Source organism: Rhinoraja longicauda, unplaced genomic scaffold, assembly GCF_053455715.1.
Source record: "Rhinoraja longicauda isolate Sanriku21f unplaced genomic scaffold, sRhiLon1.1 Scf002056, whole genome shotgun sequence".
Lineage (NCBI taxonomy): Eukaryota > Metazoa > Chordata > Chondrichthyes > Rajiformes > Arhynchobatidae > Rhinoraja > Rhinoraja longicauda.
Window position 1 is genome coordinate 1 of NW_027603270.1, and position 18000 is coordinate 18000.

The 18000-nt window shown below is 54.2% G+C and overlaps 1 long non-coding RNA gene across 1 annotated transcript; it reads right to left on the bottom strand.

Annotated features, from left to right (window-relative positions):
* Window positions 1-9442, bottom strand: LOC144591811 (uncharacterized). The gene is made up of 4 exons (XR_013547024.1): window positions 9339-9442; window positions 4887-5014; window positions 3485-3597; window positions 1-24 (listed from the first exon to the last, which is right to left on the bottom strand). It is a non-coding gene; the product is annotated as an uncharacterized LOC144591811 (long non-coding RNA).
* Window positions 9443-18000: the final 8558 nt, after the last annotated feature.

An 18000-nucleotide genomic window follows, 5' to 3' on the forward strand; every position in this document is an offset into this window, starting at 1 on the left:
GCTGGTGTACACCTTGTGGGCACACTGCGAGCAAAACAGAGTCACGTCAATCACCAACAGTGCCACCGCTAATCAACAACACCATGCATTACCCATCCACCCCTTCACCTCAAATGCTGGGGAGCGTTACGGAGACAAGACAGGAGAATGGAGTTGACAGAAGGTGGACACAAAATGCTGGAGTAACTCAGCGGGTCAGGCAGCATCTCGGGAGAGAAGGAATGGGTGACTTTTCGGGACGAGACTGATGTCAGGGGATGGGGCGGGATAATAAAGACTGGAGCGACTAGGCTTGTATACACTGGAATTTAGAAGGATGAGAGGAGATCTTAACGAAACGTATAAGATTATTAAAGGGTTGGACACGTTAGAGGCAGGAAACATGTTCCCAATGTTGGGGGAGTCCAGAACAAGGGGCCACAGTTTAAGAATAAGGGGTAGGCCATTTAGAACTGAGATGAGGAAAAACTTTTTCAGTCAGAGAGTTGTGAATCTGTGGAATTCTCTGCCTCAGAAGGCAGTGGAGGCCAATTCTCTGAATGCATTCAAGAGAGAGCTGGATAGAGCTCTTAAGGATAGCGGAGTCAGGGGGTATGGGGAGAAGGCAGGAACGGGGTACTGATTGAGAATGATCAGCCATGATCACATTGAATGGCGGTGCTGGCTCGAAGGGCCGAATGGCCTCCTCCTGCACCTATTGTCTATTGAATGGGTGACTTTTCGGGACGAGACTGATGTCAGGGGATGGGGCGGGACAATTTATATCAGCCACGATTGAACGGCAGAGTAGACGATGGGCCAAAAGGCCTAATTCAGCTCCTGGAACTTATGAACGATTTAGTTTAGTCTAGAGGTACAGCGTGGAGTCCGGGCTGAGCAACCATCACCCGTACATTAGCTCTACCCTACACACTAGGGACAACTTATAGAAGCCAATTAACCTGCAAATCTTTGGAGCCAGGGGCACATGGAGAAGACCCACATGGTCACGGGGAGAAGGTGCAAACTCTACGCAGACAGCACCCGTGGTCAGGATCAAACCCGGGTCTATGGCGCTGTGAGGCAGCAGCTCTACCCGCTGCGTCACCGCACCGCCCTTCTGAGCCAATTTTGGAGTCGTACGCAGGCCGGCCAGACCCAGTGGTGACATTATTAACGGGGTTGAATTGACAGAAATCTAGTTAGTTCATGGTTATTGCTGCTATTTTCATTTAAAGCCAGATCAATATAATAACACAAGTGTAAATTTCCCAGTTTCCAAAGTGGGATTGGAACTCGGATGCCTTGATGAGTTTAGACTTTTGGATCATTGGTCAAGTTACGTAACCATTTTGCGAGCAAACGTTGCCTAGCCCAATGTGTAGGAAGGAACTACAGATGCTGGTTTACTAAACAGAGCTAGATAGAGCTCTTAAGGATAGTGGAGTCAGGGGGTATGGGGAGAAGGCAGGAACGGGGTACTGCAAGTTCCAGAGACGTCAGTGAGTTTGCGGAAGCGCCCCCCTGCAGGACCTATACATCAGGAGGTGCAGATCCAGAGCCAGTAACATTATGGGGGACCCCTACCACCCCAGCAACGGACTGTTCCAGCTGCTACGGTCAGGCAAACGCCTCCGCTGTCACGCTGTGAAAACGGAGAGGATGAGACGGTGTTTCTTCCCACAGGCCATCAGAACTGTTAACGTTTATAACTCCAGGGACTAAATTTTTGTCTTCTCTATATTAACTTTATTAACTTTATTTATATGCTGTAACTGTCATTCTTTTTTGTGCACAATCCGCAGGCATTGCCACTTTCATTTCACTGCACATCGTGTATGTGTATGTGACAAATAAACTTGACGACTGAGAATGATCAGCCATGATCACATTGAATGGTGTTGCTGGCTCGAAGGGCCGAATGGCCTCCTGCACCTATTGTCTATTGTCTATTTACATTGAAGATAGACAGGAAATGCTGGAGTAACTCAGCGGGACAGGCGGCATCTCTGGAGAGAAGGAACTCCTTCTATCCAGAGATACTCCCTGCCCCGCTGAGTTACTCCAGTCTTGTGTGTCTACCTTCACTGCCTCACCCAGTCACTGGGTATCAAGAGGACAGGTGTAATCGTCCGTGAGACCTCATGCCCGCTTTGCTGCTGTTTTCCTGACGTTGAACTCTGTGCGAATCAAGGTGAAAGAACTAACCATTTTCACTTTCTAATACTTTCTAGTCAAGAGATTGCAAAGCAGCATCCTCCACTCTACTCCAACAACAGATGCTCTCAGTTAACAGTGTCAGTGTGCAATCCACACGCCCCACAACTGTTCCTGAGCAAGATCGGTCAGTGTCCAGTTCCTGGGCGTGCCTACCTGTGAAGATCTGCGTCGTGCCTGGCGTTAATGAATGAATTAATTAAAATCGTTGAGAACATTAGTGACGCAGTGGTGATGGTTTCCGACGGGCACGGTGACGGACTCACATTGATGCCAATCGTAAAGAAAGTCCATCAACGCCACTGCTTTAGGTTCTTGTTAAGTTTTAGAGATACAGCGCGGAAACAGGCCCCTCGCCTCCCCACTGAGTCCGCGCCGACCAGCGACACTAACACTATCCTACACACACTAGGGACAATTTTTCATTTCCACCAAGCCAATTAACTTATAAACCTGCACGTCTTTGGAGTGTGGGAGGAAACTGAAGATGTCGGAGATAACCAGTGCTGATCACGTGGAGAACGTACAAACTACGTGCGGACAAGCACCTGTAGCCAGGATCGAACCCGGTCCCCAGCGCTGTGAGGCAGTAGCCCTACCACTGCGCCACCGGGCTGCTATTGTTCAGGAAGATTAAAGTATGTCGAGCTTTTTTACACTCGTTTTTGGGTTATTAGTTTATTGAATTTTTAGCTTTATTATTATATATTATCTATGTGTACTGTGTTCACAGACCTGTAACACTGCTGCAAGGAGGAAATTAATAGTCTGTTGTCAGAGCATGTGACAATTAAACACTCTTGATATACATTGTATGAGAAAATAACTGCAGATGCTGGTACAAATCGAAGGTATTTATTCACAAAATGCTGGAGTAACTCAGCAGGTCAGGCAGCATCTCAGGAGAGAAGGAATGGGTGACGTTTCGGGTCGAGACCCTTCTTCAGACTGATGTCAGGGGGGCGGGACAAAGGAAGGATATAGGTGGAGACAGGAAGATAGAGGGAGATCTGGGAAGGAGGAGGGGAAGAGAGGGACAGAGGAACTATCTAAAGTTGTGGAAGTCGATGTTCATACCACTGGGCTGCAAGCTGCCCAGGCGAAATATGAGGTGCAATTGGGATGGTTTATTCATGGAAAGCTGCAGCTACCAGGTAGGCGACGCCAAAATTAATTTTGTATTTCTCCCACTTCCGCTCACTGCCTTTGCATTAGTGGTTCTGTACCTGCCAGAGTTAAAGGCGATGGCTTCAGGGGGCTAGTGGATTATAGCGAGCACGCTTCTTACCTGTAACGTCATGTCAAACGGAGAAATGTCCGTTTCACGGTCCACTTCAAACATGCATTCCGAGGCATCAATGAGGAAGATTAAACTGTCCCTTCCTACTAACTTAAATTCCTCTGAAAGAAGAACAAACACATAATTCATGTTCATAAGTGATAGGAGCAGAATTAGGCCATTTGGCTCATCAAGTCTACTCTGCCATTCAATCATGGCTGATCTATCTTTCCCTCTCAACCTCTTTCTCCTGCCTTCTACCCATCTGCCTTCCTGACACCCGTATCAATCAAGAATCTATCTATCTCTGCTTTCAAAATATCCATTGACTCGGCTTCCACAACTGTCTGTGGCAATGAGTTCCACAGATTCACCTCCCTCTGACTACATCACAATCTATAATGTAATAACAAGGAACTGCAGAGAAGATGGATACAGAGTGCTGGAGTAACTCAGCGGGTCAGGCAGCATCTCTGGAGGAAATGGATGGGTGACGTTTCTGGTCGGGACCCTTCACAGGAACTCCTTCCTTCACAGGAACGAACGGCAGAGGCTGGTTTACACCAAAGAAAGACACAAAATACCGGAGTAGCTCAGCGGGTCTGACAGCATCTCTGGAGAACATGGATAGGTGATGGGTTTCGGGTCGGGGCCCTTCTTCAGTCTGACGAAGGGTCCCGATCCAAAACACCACCTGAACACATGACAAGTGTGTGCTGGTGAAAGCATCATCGACTATGGCACAGCAGGGCGGCACGGTGGCGCAGCGGTAGAGTTGCTGCCTTACAGCGCCGGAGACCAGAGTTTGATCCCGACTATGGGTGCTGTCTGTATGGTGTTTGTACGTTCTCCCCGTGACCACGTGGGCTTTGTCCGAGATGGGCTTCCTCTGGGACATTGTTGGCTGGCGTGGGCAAGTTGGGCCGAAGGGCCTGTTCCCACACTGTATCAATCTATGACTCTATGAGATCTGCGGTTTCCTCCCACACTCCAAAGACATACAGGTTTGTAGGTTAATTGGCTTGGTGTGTGTGTAAATTGTCCCTAGTGTGTGTAGGATAGTGTTAGTATGTGGGGATTGCTGGTCGGCGCGGACTCGGTGGGCCGAAGGGCCTGTTTCCGCACTGTATTTCTAAAGTAGACTAAACTAGACTAGGTGACATTTCGGGTCGAGACTGAAGAAGGATCTCGACCCGAAACGTCACCCATTCCTTCTCTTCTGCGATGCTGCCTGACCCGCTGAGTTACTCCAGCATTTTGTGAAATAAATACCTTCGATTTGTAGCAGCATCTGCAGTTATTTTGTTAGACTAGACTAGTGTGTACTGTGCATGAAGCGTGTTCCCTGCGTGCGGTTGCCTTTCACCAAGGGGCGGTGTGAGCGTGCAGTGATGTGCTGCTGCTGCTGTACCTTCATTGTCCTCGGCATCATCCTGATCTTCCGCATCCTCATTGTGATAGTGCGAGCGCCAGTCCGACATGCTGCTGTAGAGGAGCTGCCCGCTGTGCTGTCGGGTAGAGGCACAACACACCAGCAAACTGTGGGGGAATAGACACAAAACGCTGGAGTAACTCAGCGGGACAGGCAGCATCTCTGGAGAGAAGCAAAGGTTTCGGGTCGAGACTCTTCTTTAGACTGAGTTGGGGGGGGGGAGGGAGACACAGAGATATGGATGGGTAAGGTGTGAAAATAGACAATAGGTACAGGAGGAGGCCATTCGGCCCTTCGAGCCAGCAGCACCATTCAATGTGATCATGGCTGATCATTCTCAATCAGTACCCCGTTCCTGCCTTCTTCCCATACCCCCTGACTCCGCTATCCTTAAGAGCTCTATCCAGCTCTCTCTTGAATGCATTCGGAGAACTGGCCTCCACTGCCTTTTGAGGCAGAGAGTTCCACAGATTTACAACACTCTGACTGAAAAGGTTTTTCCTCATCTCCATTCTAAATGGCCTACCCCAAGAAATGAATGGGGACGGAGGTCAAGGAAAATGTCGGAACCACTGGACTAACAGTTCAGAAACAGTGGAGAGGTAACGAGATGTTGCAGTGAGGTCAACAACAGCTTCCGGGGAAGAAGGGCTCCAATTTAGCCAGTTTGAGAATTTGCTTTGGTTGCAGATGTGATGAGACGCATCGTTTAGTCCATATAATTAAATAATGACGTGTAATATATTACAATGCCACGGTGTCTGATAGAGAAGTAAGTTAGTAATTAAAGATAGACCCAAAATGTCGGAGTAACGCAGCGGATCAGAATGAAGAAGGGTTTCGATCTGAAACGTCACCCATTCCTTCTCTCCAGAGATGCTGCCTGTCCCGCTGAGTTACTCCAGCATTTTGAATGAAAGATATGAATGAAATGAAACCAAATGAATGATAGATATGCAAAAACATAACGATGATAAAGGAAACAGTTAGCTGTTTGCTAGGTGAGAACGGAAACCTGGTGCGACTTGGGTGGGGGAGGGATGGAGAGAGAGGGAATGCTGGGGTTACTTGAAGTTAGAGAAATCAATATTCATTCCAAGCTGCCCAAGAGAAATATGAGATGCTGTTCCTCCAATCTGCACTTAGCCTCACTCTGACAATGGAGGAGGCCCAGGACAGAAAGGTCAGTGTGGGAATGGGAAGGAGAATTAAAGTGTTTAGCAACTGGGAGATCAGGTAAGTTCAGGCGGGCTGAGCGAAGGTGTTCAGGGAAACGATCGCCCGGTCTGCATTTGGTCTCGCCGATGTACAAGAGTCCACATTTTGTACAGCGGATACAGTAGATGAGGTTGGAGGAGGTGCAAGTGAACCTCTGCCTAACCTGAAAGGATTGTCAGGGTCCCTGGGCACAGTCGAGGGGGGAGGTATCGGGACAGGTGTGGCGTCTCCTGCAGTTGCTGGGGAAGGTACCTGGGGAGGGGGATGTGAACCTATGTCTAACCTGAAAGGACTGTCGGGGACCCTGGACACAGTCGATGGAGGAGGATCATTCTCCAACAGACCTGAGTAACTAACCCTTTCACTTCATGGTCACTGCTACTCAAACCTGCGATTCTGGATTGATTAAACTATTTTTAATTTAGATTCTGCTATGGTGGAATTTGGTTTAGATTAAAATTTAAAAAAAAAGATTTTTAGAGATACAGTGCGGAAACAGGCCCTTCGGCCCACCGAGTCCGCGCATATACAAGATAGACACAAAAAACTGCAGTACCTCAACAGGTCAGGCAGCATCTCAAAACGTCAAAGAGTCTCAAAATCTCAAAGAGTCTGAAGAAGGGTCTCGACCCGAAACGTCACCCATTCCTTCTCTCCACAGATGCTGCCTGACCCGCTGAGTTACTCCAGCACTTTGTGTCTACCTTCGGTTTAAACCAGCGTCTGCAGTTCCTTCCTGCAACAGGTCATACAGTGATACAGTGTGGAAACAGGCCCTTCATACAGTGATACAGTGTGGAAACAGGCCCTTCATACAGTGATACAGTGTGGAAACAGGCCCTTCATAGTGATACAGTGTGGAAACAGGCACTTCATACAGTGATACAGTGTGGAAACAGGCCCAAGGACTGATCCAATGTTCAATAGATTGGATGTGGGGGTGGGGTGGGGGTGAGGGTGGGGTGGGGGTGGGGTGGGGTGAGGGTGGGGTGGGGGTGGGGGTGGGGTGGGGTGAGGTGGGGGTGGGGTGGGGTGAGGGTGGGGTGGGGGTGGGGGTGGGGTGGGGTGGGGGGTGAGGGTGGGGTGGGGTGGGGTGAGGGTGGGGTGGGGTGGGGGTGGGGTGAGGGTGGGTGGGGTGGGGTGAGGTGGGGTGGGGTGGGGTGAGGGTGGGGTGGGGGTGGGGTGGGGTGAGGGTGGGGGTGGGGTAGGGTGGGGTGAGGGTGGGGTGGTGTGGGGGTGGGGTGGGGTGAGGGTGGGGTGAGGGGTGGGGTGGGGGTGGGGGGTGGGGGGTGGGGTGGGGGGGTGAGGGTGGGGTGGGGTGAGGGTGGGGTGAGGGTGGGGTGGGGTGGGGTGGGGTGGGGTGGGGTGGGGTGAGGGTGGGGTGAGGGTGGGGTGGGGTGGGGTGAGGGTGGGGTGGGGTGAGGGTGGGGTGGGTGAGGGTGGGGTGAGGGTAGGGTGGGGTGAGGGTGGGGTGAGGGTGGGGTGAGGTGGGGGGGGGTGAGGGTGGGGTGAGGGTGGGGTGAGGTGAGGGTGGGGTGATGGTGGGGTGAGGGTGGGGTGGGGTGGGGTGAGGGTGGGGTGGGGTGGGGGTGGGTGGGGTGAGGGTGGGGTGGGGTGAGGGTGGGGTGAGGTGAGGGTGGGGTGAGGTGGGGTGAGGTGAGGGTGGGGTGGGGTGAGGGTGGGGTGGGGTGAGGGTGGGGTGGGTGAGGTGGGGGGTGGGGGTGGGGTGGGGTGGGGTGAGGGTGGGGTGGGGTGAGGGTGGGGTGAGGGTGGGGTGAGGTGAGGGTGGGGTGGGGTGGGGTGGGTGAGGGTGGGGTGGGGTGAGGGTGGGGTGAGGGTGGGGTGGGTGAGGGTGGGGTGAGGTGGGGTGAGGGTGGGGTGGGGTGAGGGTGGGGTGGGTGAGGGTGGGGTGGGGTGGGGTGGGGTGAGGGTGGGGTGGGGTGGGGGTGAGGGGTGGGGTGGGGTGGGGTGAGGGTGGGGTGGGGTGAGGGTGGGGTGAGGTGAGGGTGGGGGTGGGGTGGGGTGGGGGTGAGGGTGGGGTGAGGTGGGGGTGGGGTGGGGTGAGGGGTGGGGTGGGGTGAGGGTGGGGTGGGGTGGGGTGAGGGTGGGGTGGGGGTGGGGTGAGGGTGGGGTGGGGTGGGGTGGGGTGGGGTGGGTGGGGTGGGGTGAGGGTGGGGTGAGGTGGGGTGAGGGTGGGGTGAGGTGGGGGTGGGGTGAGGGTGGGGTGGGGTGGGTGGGGTGGGGTGGGTGAGGGTGGGGTGGGGTGGGGTGGGTGGGGGTGGGGTGGGGTGGGGTGGGGTGAGGGTGGGGTGGGTGGGGTGGGGGTGGGGTGGGGGTGGGGTGGGGGTGGGGTGGGGTGGGGTGGGGTGGGGTGGTGGGGTGGGGGTGGGGGTGGGGTGGGGTGGGGTGGGGTGGGGTGTGGGGGGGGTGGGGTGGGGTGGGGGTGGGGTGGGGTGGGGGTGGGGGGGGGTGGGGTGGGTGGGGTGGGTGGGGGTGGGGTGGGGTGGGGTGGGGGTGGGGTGGGGGTGGGGTGGGGGGGTGGGGTGGGGGTGGGGTGGGGTGGGGTGGGGTGGGGGGGGTGGGGGAGGGTGGGGTGGGGTGGGGTGGGGTGGGGTGGGGTGGGGGGTGGGGTGGGGTGGGGGTGGGGGTGGGGTGGGGTGAGGGTGGGGGTGGGGTGAGGGTGGGGTGGGGTGGGGTGGGGTGGGGTGGGGGTGGGGGTGGGGTGGGGTGGGGGTGGGGTGGGGTGGGGTGGGGTGGGGGTGGGGTGGGGTGGGGGGGTGGGTGGGGGTGGGGGTGGGGGTGGGGGGTGGGGTGGGGGTGGGGGTGGGGTGGGGGTGGGGTGAGGGTGGGGGTGGGGGTGGGGGTGGGGTGGGGGGTGGGGTGGGGGTGGGGTGGGGGGTGGTCCATTTTGCGAAGTCTTTTGTGAAGAATTGAAGGCCTGAGCCATGTGGAGGTGGACACAAGATGCCGGAGTAACTAACTCAGCGGCTCAGGCAGCGTCTGTGGTGGAGAGAAGGAACGGGTGACGACGTTCCGGGCGATGACGGTTCTCCGGGCGTGTGTGGAGGTGTTGAGCACGGAGCGAGGTAGTGGGCCGAAGGGCCTGTTCCTGGGGAGACGCGGTCCCTTTAAGAGCCGAGCGGGCCTGGAATGAAGCGCCAGCGCCCCAGAGCCCCGGCCTCGCAACCAACCCCCGCCCGTCGCCTCAGGTACCTGGTCCCGGTCCCGGTCCCGGTCCGCAGAGAAGGAGAAGCCGCCGCCGTTCGTTCGTCCGACCGACCGCCCGTCTCCCGGAGCAACGACTATCCTCCTCGCCGCAGCGCCCCCTGTGCAGAGGAGGAGCTCATAGCGCCCCCTGTGCAGAGGAGGAGCTCATAGCGCCCCCTGTGGAAGGGATGAGGTCACAGCGCTCCCTGTGGAGGGGAGTATAAGAAAATAACTGCAGGGTCTGGACCCGAAACGTCACCCATTCCTTCTCTTCTGAGATACTGCCTGACCTGCTGAGTTACTCCAGCATTTTGTGAATAAACACCTTTGATATAAACCCCTGTGGAGGGAGATCACAGCGCCCCCTGTGCAGGGGAGGTCACAGCGCCCCCTGTGGAGGGGAGGAGGTCACAGCGCCCCTGTGGAGGGGATGAGGTCGCAGCGCCCCCTGTGGAGGGGAGGTGGTCACAGCCCCCCCTGTGGAGGGGAGGAGCTCACTGCGCCCCCTGTGGAGGGAGGTCACAGCGCCCCCTGTGGAGGGAGGTCATAGCGCCCCCTGTGGAGGGGAGGAGGTCACAGCGCCCCCTTTGGAGGGAAGGTCGCAGCGCCCACTGTGGAGGGGAGGAGGTCACAGCCTCCCCTGTGGAGGGAGGTCACAGCGCCCACTGTGGAGGGAGGTCACAGTGCCCCCCTGTGGAGGGGAGGAGCTCATAGCGCCCCCTGTGGAGGGGAGGTCACAGCGCCCCCTGTGGAGAGGAGGAGCTCATAGCGCCCCCTGTGGAGGGAGTTCACAGCGCCCCCTGTGGAGGGGAGGAGGTCACTGTGCCCCCTGTGTAAATTGTCCCTGGTGGGTGTAGGATAGTGTTAGTGTGTGGGGATCGCTGGTCGGTGCAGACTCGTTGGGCCGAAGGGCCTGTTTCTGTGCTATATCTCTAAACTAAGGAACAGTCTTGTGAATTGTCAGTGCATTCTCTTTAAGTAAGTTTATCTTTTGTACACAGAACAGTAAAGCAAAGGTCATAAGGCCATAATGTAGCGACCATAGAGAATGGTCCAGGTCGTCGAACCCTCGGATTGGCCAGCGAGGTCACGTGTGAACGCGACCATGGGGATTGGTCCAGGGAGCGACATCGCTGATTGGCCAGCGTGGTCATGTGCGCTTTTGGCGCCCGAAATGTTCAGTTCGGCGAAGTCTTCGAAGAAGACAGTAAGTTTTTGATGGTTGTCCTGTACCTTGTTGTTTAACTCTGTATTCGAATATTGCGGCTGCAATAAACTTCTTCTACAACCAACAAGTTTTCGGACTCGCCATATTGGTGACCCCGACATGATCTGGACGATCACCGACTATGCAGGAACACGACGCCTCGTTGTTGATGGCCGCGCCGGGCACACCGGTGTTAAGCGCGGCAAGCGTTCACCTTCTGTTCTCATGTCCGAAATGATGATGCTAGCCGGTGAGCATACGGATTGCCCTATGTTCGAACAGGCATTCCGAGAGAAGCTCCCTGAGGATGTCCGACTGCTGCTACGGATTGTTCTTTTAAGGACCCCGAAGCATATGCAGCGAAAGCGGACGCGCTCATAGCGGCAAAAAACAAGGCAAGCGGTTCGATCAACAAGGTCTCGACATCAGTGACCACGCCACAGCGACATCAAGATGGCGCCGCGTCTCCCGCCAATTCTCCGAAAGCCCGCCAAAAAGATCCGCACAAGCGCGGCTGGTGCTATTATCACCTACGATGGGGTAGCGAATCCCGCAACTGCCGCTCGCCTTGTACCTTCGCGGGAAATGCCTCGGCCGATCGTACATAGGGGCAGTTACGATTGGCCAAAACCGACGCCTCTACGTCCATGATCGATTCACGGACACAGAATTTTTGGTGGACACGGGAGCCATCGTCAGTATAGTGCCGCCGACTGACCTCGAAACCAGATCGTGTAAGACAGGTCCCACCCTCATCGCGGTTAATGGCAGCCCAATTCGCACTTTCGGTATACGGAAGATGTCCCTTGTGTTAGGCCTCCGCACGTACGAATGGCCATTCATCATAGCCGACGTCAGACAAGCGATCCTGGGCGCAGATTTTCTCTGGGCTTTTTCACTGGTCCCTGATGTCCGCGGTAACGACCTCCGACCCTCCGCCGGAGATGAGCACGTCGCTCCGACAATCGCCTCCCCGCCCAGCCCTACTGTCCAGGCCGTCGTCGCGGCCCCTGACTCATATGCTGAGATCCTGGCGGAGTTTCCAGAGCTGCTCATTCAACGTTTTGACACGTCTTCGACCAAGCACGGCGTGGTCCATCACATCCGCACCGAAGGCCCTCCCGTTTTCGCTCGGGCCAGGAGACTACCGCCAGACAAACTGGTGGTGGCACGGGCGGAGTTCAGGAAGATGGAGGAAATGGGAATTGTCCGTCAGTCTGACAGCCCGTGGGCCTCGCCGTTACATATGGTCTCCAAGGCATCTGGGGGGTGGAGATCATGTGGCGATTATCGGCGTCTCAATGCTGTCACCACGGCTGATCGCTACCCCATACCGCACCTACAGGACTTTTCGTCTGGGCTGGAAGGAGCGGTGGTGTTCTCCAAAATCGATTTGGTGCGAGGATACCACCAGATTCCGGTGCGACCGGAGGACGTACAGAAAACTGCAACGATTACTCCGTTCGGGTTGTTTGAATGGTTGCGTATGCCTTTCGGTTTAAAGAACGCGGCACAGGCTTTCCAACGACTGATGGACCGCGTGGGCCGGGGTTTACCCTTTTTGTTTATTTATTTAGACGACATACTGGTCGCCAGCCCCTCAGTGCAGGAACACCAGGTCCACTTGCGGACCGTGTTCCAGCGGCTCCAAGACCACGGGCTCATTATCCAACCCTCCAAATGTCAATTCGGCCTCCCTGCTCTTGATTTTCTAGGGCACAGAATTACCCCTTTGCCCGAGAAGGTGGAGGCTATCCGGGCATTTCCCAGGCCCACCACAGTAAAAGGGCTACAGGAGTTCGTAGGCATGGTTAATTTCTACCATAGGTTCGTTCCGGCAGCTGCGCGAGTCCTGCGCCCGCTTTTCCAATGCCTTGCAGGAAAACCGGTAGAGTTGATATGGTCCCCGGCCGCAGAGTCGGCTTTTACAGCAGCTAAGGCAGCCTTGGCAGACGCCACCATGTTGGTCCACCCGAGCCCCTCCGCCCCCACGGCCCTGACGGTTGACGCCTCTGACGTGGCGGTGGGCGGGGTTCTGGAGCAGCAGGTCGGTGGCCGTTGGCAGCCTTTAGCGTTTTTCAGCCGGCAACTAAATTCGGCCGAGCTGAAGTATAGCGCATTTGACCGAGAGCTTCTAGCTCTCTATTTAGCTGTTCGTCATTTCAGGTACTTCCTTGAGGGCCGCCCATTTGTGGCCTTTACGGACCACAAGCCATTAACATTTGCTTTTTAAAAATTGTCTGACCCATGGTCGGCCCGCCAGCAGCGGCACCTGACTGCTATCTCCGAATTCACCACCGATGTCCGTCATGTCGCGGGTAAGCTTAATGCCGTTGCTGACGCCCTGTCTAGACCTGCTTTTCCCCCTATTTCGGCGGTGGACTGCGAAGTGGATCCCCAGGAGCTTGCGGAGGCACAGCTTCTAGCGGATACCGCTTCGGCATACCAGTCCACCACTTCGGGATTGAAATTGGCCCAGGTAGCTTGTGGGTCGGAAGGCACAAAAGTCTGGTGCGATGTTTCTCTTCCCCGTCCCAGGCCGGTAGTACCGCCCTCCCTTCAGCGCCGGGTTTTCGATGCCATTCATGGGCTGGCGCACCCGTCCATCCGCTCCACCTCTGCTTTGGTAGCAGCTCGGTTTGTCTGGCATGGCCTACGGAAACAGGTAGCGGGTTGGGCGCGTTCCTGCGTTCCCTGTCAGACCATCTCCATCACAGGAGAAAAACTAGTGACTGACATTTATTACAAGCCCACCGACTCGCACAGCTATCTGGACTACACTTCTTCCCACCCGGTCCCCTGCAAAAAGTCTATCCCCTACTCCCAATTCCTCCGTCTACGCCGCATCTGTGATCATTTTGTGAATAAATCGATTTGTACCAGCATCTGCAGTTATTTTCTTATACCCCTTGTTGTTTAACTCTGTATTCGAATATTGCGGCTGCAATAAACTTCTTCTACAACCAACAAGTTTTCGGACTCGCCATAATAAGTGATAGAATTAGTCCATTCCTGGTTAGAGTAGAATTAGGCCATTCGGCCCATCAGGGCTACTCCGCCATTCAATCACGGCTGATCTCTCTCTCCCTCCTAACCCCATTCTCCTGCCTTCTCCCCATGGCCAGGAGCAGGCCCTTCAGCCCACAGTGTTGATGGCCAATGAAACCAAGTTAAGCTCATCTCCTCCACCTGCATGTTATCGTGCACGGTTTTGGCTGTAGTCCAGGAACAAACAAACAAACAAACAAACAAACAAACAAACAAACAAACGAGAGTTTTAGTATATAGATAGATAGATGTTTTGGTCTCCTAATCTGAGGAAAGACATTCTAGCCTTAGAGGGAGTAGGAAAGACATTCTAGCCTTAGAGGGAGTACAGAGAAGGTTCACCAGATTGATCCCTGGGATGGCAGGACTTTCATATGAAGAAAGACTGGATAGACTCGGCTTGTACTCGCTGGAATTTAGAAGACTGAGGGGGGATCTTATAGAAACATACAAAATTCTTAAGGGGTTGGAGAGGCTAGATGCAGGAAGATTGTTCCCGATGTTGGGGAAGTCCAGAACAAGGGGTCACAGCTTAAGGATAAGGGGGAAGTCTTTTAGGACCGAGATGAGAAAACATTTCTTCACACAGAGAGTGGTGAATCTGTGGAATTCTCTGCCACAGAAGGTAGTTAAGACCAGTTGATTGGCTATATTTAAGAGGGAGTTAGATGTGGCCCTTATGGCTAAAGGGATCAGGGGGTATGGAGAGAAGGCAGGTATGGGATACTGAGTTGGATGATCAGCCACGATCATATTGAATGGCGGTGCAGGCTCGAAGGGTCGAATGGCCTACTCCTGCACCTATTTTCTATGTTTCTATGTTTCAGTTTGACAGTCTCTGCCAGCTTTGCCACCTGCCTGCACTCGGTGAGGAACCGCGATGGTTTTGCCTTCCCGTGACTGGCGAATGTTGGCACTGCCCAGTGTCCTTGCTGGGAATGGTCTCCCCTCCTCCTCCTCGTCTGCCCGTCTGCCCAGCCACCAGCAGATGGTAGACTTCACCCACCTATAACAACCACTCCACTCACTGAGATTTGATTTAATAGTTTAGTTTAGTTTAGAGACACAGCGCGGAAACAGGCCCTTCGGCCCACCGAGTCCGCGCCGACCAGCGATCCCTGCACACTGACACTACCCTACACACACACGAGGGACAATTTTATGTTAACACCAAGCCAATTAACCTGCAAACCTGTACGACGTTGGAGAAAACCCACGCAGGTCACGGGGAGAACCTACCTGTGCAGACAGCACCCGTGGTCAGGATCGAACCCGGGTCTCTGGCGCCGTCAGTCAGCAGCTCTACCCACTGCGCCACCGATCAAAGGGTCCTGTACACAGACCACCCCATCTCTCAACACCCCTCACATCCTTCTGCCCCCCCCTCACCTTAAATCCACATCAAATCCACATCGTTTTCTCATTGCTTGTAGAAACAAGGAACTGCAGATGCCAATTTACAAAACAAAAAGACACAAAGTGCTGGAGTAACTTGGCAGCATCTCTGGAGAACATGGATATTTTAGTTTAGTTTATTTTTGTTGTCATGTACTTTTGTCACTGCAGGTTCCACCGCGAAGCTTAAGAAACATTTGGACAAGCACGTGGATAGGACGGGTTTGGGGGGATATGGGCCAAACGCAGGCAGGTGGGACTAGTGTAGCTGGGACATGTTGGCCGGTGTGGGCCCAATGAAAGACTGCACATGAATATAATCAAGGTGTCCACAGTGCAAAGATAAAGAATAAAGAGGACAACATTTAGTGCAAAGAATTAACACTGAAGAAAATTCAAAGATCTCCAATGATGTAGATGGGAAGTCAGGACCGCTCTCTAGTTGGTGATAGGATGGTTCAGGTGCCTGATAACAGCTGGGAAGAAACTGTCCCTGAATCTGGAGGTGTGCGTTTTCACACTTCTGTCCTTTTGCCCGATGGGAGAGGGGAGAAGAGGGAGTGGCCGGGGTGAGACTGGTCCTTGATGCTCCTGGCCTTGCCGAGGCAGCGTGAGGTATAAATGGAGTCAATGGAAGGGAGTAGGAAAGAAACTGCAGATGCTGGTTTAAATCAAAGGAAAACGCAAAATGCTGGAGTAACTCAGTGGAGTATCTCTCCCGAGATCTGTGGAATTCTCTGCCTCATAAGGCAGTGGAGGCCAATTCTCTGAATGCATTCAAGAGAGAGCTAGATAGAGCTCTGAAGGATAGCGGAGTCAGGGGGTATGGGGAGAAGGCAGGAACGGGGTACTGATTGAGAATGATCAGCCATGATCACATTGAATGGCGGTGCTGTCTCGAAGGGCCGAATGGCCTCCTCCTGCACCTATTGTCTATTGTCTATTGTCTACCCTGCCTGCTCCCCCCCTGACATCAGTCTGAAGAAGGGTCTCGACCCGAAACGTCACCCATTCCTTCTCTCTCTCTCTCGAGATGCTGCCTGACTCAATGGAAGGGAGGTTGGTTGTGTGACGGTCTGGGCTGCTGGCCTTGCCGAGGCAGCGTGAAGTGTAGATGGAGTCAGTGGGAGGGAGGTTGGTTGTGTGATGGTGTGGGCTGCTGGCCTTGCCGAGGCAGCGTGAAGTGTAGATGGAGTCAGTGGAAGGGAGGTTGGTTGTGTGATGGTGTGGGCTGCTGGCCTTGCCGAGGCAGCGTGGGGTGTAGATGGAGTCAGTGGAAGGGAGGTTGGTTTGTGATGGTCTGGGCTGTGTCCACAATTTGTTGCAATTTCTTGCGTTCTTGGGTGGAGCTGTTCCCAGACCGTGTTGTGAGAGTTGTAGGGGACATGCCGAACTTGCTCGGCCTTCTATAGAGACAGAGGCGTTGGTGTGTGTTTGCTTGGCCACTGCTTCAATATGGCTGGTCCTGGACAAATTGCTGGTGACTTTTACTTCTAAGAACTTAGAGTTTTCAGCCATCTTTACTTCAGTGCCGTAAATGTTTACCGAGGCACGAGGCTTTGCTTCCTCAAGTCATCGTGCCGGTGGGCTGAGCGGCCTGTTTACGTGCTGTATCTATAAATTAAATGAAACTGAAGGTGGACACAAAATGCCGGAGTAACTCAGCGGGTCAGGCAGCATCTCTGGGGAGAAGGATTAGGTGACGTTTCGGGTTGAGACCCTTCTTCAGACTGATGTCAGGGGGGGGAGCAGGGAGGATAGACAATAGACAATAGACAATAGACAATAGGTGCAGGAGGAGGCCATTCGGCCCTTCGAGCCAGCACCGCCATTCAATGTGATCATGGCTGATCATTCTCAATCAGTACCCCGTTCCTGCCTTCTCCCCATACCCCCTGACTCCGCTATCCTTCAGAGCTCTATCTAGCTCCCTCTTGAATGCATTCAGAGAATTGGCCTCCACTGCCTTCTGAGGCAGAGAATTCCACAGATTGTCAACTCTCTGACTGAAAAGGTTTTTCCTCATTTCAGTTCTAAATGGCCTACCCCATATTCTTAAACTGTGGCCCCTTGTTCTGGACTCCCCCAACATTGGGAACATGTTTCCTGCCTCTAACTTGTCCAACCCCTTAATAATCTTATACGTTTCGATAAGATCTCCTCTCATCCTCCTAAAGATAGAATGTAGTCTAGACATTCTAGAGATAGAATGTAGTCGGAGACTGAGACTGGTGGGAGAACTGGGAAGGGGAGGGGATGGAGAGAGAGAGAGAGAGGGAAAGCAAGGGCTATTTGAAGTTAGAGAAGTCAATGTTCAAATCACTGGGGTGTAAGCTACCCAAGCAAAATATGAGGTGCTGTTCCTCCAATTTGTGCTGGGCCTCACTCTGACAATGGAGGACAGAAAGGTCAGATTGGGAATGGGAGGGGGAGTTAGGGTGCTGAGCCACCGGGAGATCAGGTATGTTAAGCCGGACTGAGCGGAGGTGTTCAGCGAAACGATCGCCGAGCTAGGTCTCCTATTGCCTCGAATTGACCTGGTGACCCTTCTCTGGTGGACCTTGCGTCCAATACAAGCTTCTCCTTCCTTAACTAAGTCCACCGTCGTACCCTCTCTGTTTACTTAGAGGTTTAAAGAGATTTGGTTCATCACCAAATATATGAACAAACGTTTGCAATGGCACTGCAGAATGTCCCGTGACTGATTGCATGAGGGCCTGGTAAGACAATTCCACCGCACAGCGAGGCAGGAGGAGGCAGGGAGTGGCGGACTCGGCCTGGTCCATCATGGCCTCAGCCCTCCCCACCATTGAGAGCATCTACACCGGGCGCTGCCTCAACAAGGCATCTGTCATCACGGACCCCCTACCATCGGGCAGGAGGGGCCGAGGCCTGAGGTCCCACACCACCAGCATCCGTGGTCAGGATCAAACCCACGACTCTGGCAGCTGTAAGGCACCAACTCTACCGCTGCGCCACCGTGTCACCCTGCGAGTGTGTGTGTGTGTGTGTGTGTGT